Genomic DNA, 1,894 nt, shown 5'->3' with positions numbered 1-1,894 from the left:
CCCATTGCTTGCATCACTGCCTGGCTCTGCCTCCTGTCAGAGCAGCAGCAGTGGATTCTTACAGGAGCCTGAACCCCACTGTAAACTGCACAGGTAAGGGATCTAGGTTGTGCACTGCTTGTGAGAACCTAATGCCTGATGGTCTTGATGATCTAAGGTGGAGCTGATGTGTTGATGTCAGCACCGGGGAGCAGCTACCAACACCGATTATCATTAGCTAAGATGTCTGACTGCACAGAGACCATAATAAATCAATTGCTCACAGCTCAGCACTCATAGCTCAGTGAGTAGGGTGCCAGCCACATACACTGAGTCTGGCAGGTTTGAGCCCGGCCTGGGCCTGCTAAATAACAATGACAACTGCAACCCAAAATAGCCTGGCCTTGTGGCAGGCACCTGTAGTCCCAGCTACTCAGGAGGCTGAGGCAAGAGAATAACTTAAGCCCAAGAGTTGGAGGTTGCTGTGAGCTGTGATGCCACGGCACTCTACTGAGGGTGACATAGTGAGACTCTGTCTCAAAGAAAAAAATATTAAAGAAAAAACAGTAAATCAATTGCTCACAGTCTCAATATCAAAACCCCTCCCCACAACTATGGAAAAATTGTACTATGAAACCAGTCTCTGGTGCCAAAAAGGTTGGGGACCACTAGCTTAGAAGATGGAGGGTTAGGGTTAGGGTAAGTTAGAATTTCTAATAGTTAATGTGCTTTTGCTAAGTAGAATAAGCATAAATTATGAAGCCAGGAAAAAAGCCTGCATGTGCATTCTATGTCTGTCACTGGTGTCCTTCCTTAGCTTATAACCTTGGACAAAGTACTGAACCTTTGTTTCATCATCTGTAAAATTGTCTCATAGGATAGAAGTGGAGTGAGATAATATATAAAGAGATAGCTTTTAAACTTCTTTATGAAAGTATCCTACATCAGTTGGATACTTTTTGACCAACTGCTCCTGTTGGTGAGAATAATTGTAGTATATACCCTTTATATCTGTTTATTTATGAAGTTTCTCATTGCTCAAGGACAGAGTGATCATCTTCTTAATGCTAGTGGCTGCAAACCCATACCTTTTTTTTTTTTTTTGAGGGAGAGTCTCAAGTTGTCACCCTGGGTAGAGTGCTGTGGCATCACAGCTCACGGCAAACTCAAACTCTTGGGCTCAAGTGATTCTCTTGCCTCAGCCTCCTGAGTAGCTATGACTACAAGTGCCCACCACGACACCCAGCTAATTTTTCTATTTTTTAATTTTAATTTGAGGCAGAGTCTCTGACTGCACTGAGACCATAATAAATCAATTGCTCACAGACAGAGTAGAGTGTGCCCTCAGTAGAGTGCTGTGGCGTCACAGCTCACAGCAACCTCCAACTCTTGGGCTTTAAGCAATTCTCTTGCCTCAGCCTCCCAAGTAGCTGGGACTAAAGGCACCCACCACAACGCCCGGCTATTTTTTTTGTTGTAGTTGTCGTTGTTTTGTTTAGCCGGAGCCAGGTTCCAACCCACTAGCCCTGGGGCATGTGGCCAGCACCCTAACCATTGAGCTACGAGCCACTTTTGTTTCTTTTTAATACCTGAGAGAATTGATAACCTGTGTGTTACTGCCCCTTTGTTCTGACTTTAGCAAACCTGTAGCCAAACATATTCCTCCTGGCCTCCTTGTAGTAGCCCTTCAGTCTGATGAAAAGTGGTGCTGTTTAGAGTTGGCTAAATGACAGATTCACGGGAAGGGTGTTGTGGAAGAGGTAGACTAAAAGCTCCACCCTGGACACCCTGGATGTGCTAAATCGAGTTAAGGGCTTCCCTCTTTTTTGTGACTGATTAGAGCTGCATTAACCCCCAGGCTGCAGGCAGGTATGGGTCTGTGGCCTGTTAGGAACCTGGCTGCAGGCTCGGCGCC

The 1,894-nt window shown here is 45.5% G+C and overlaps 1 protein-coding gene across 1 annotated transcript in view; it reads left to right on the top strand.

The window, feature by feature from the left end:
* TM7SF3 (transmembrane 7 superfamily member 3) overlaps positions 1-1,894 on the top strand; it is a 40,570-nt gene that overhangs the window by 32,279 nt on the left and 6,397 nt on the right. The gene's annotated exons all lie outside the window — the stretch shown is intronic.

This window comes from Otolemur garnettii, unplaced genomic scaffold, assembly GCF_000181295.1.
Source record: "Otolemur garnettii isolate 467f Iridium unplaced genomic scaffold, OtoGar3 scaffold00057, whole genome shotgun sequence".
In the NCBI taxonomy this organism is placed as follows: Eukaryota; Metazoa; Chordata; class Mammalia; order Primates; family Galagidae; genus Otolemur; species Otolemur garnettii.
The sequence above is the reverse complement of the archived record's forward strand: the minus strand, read 5'-3'. Positions and strand labels throughout refer to the sequence as shown.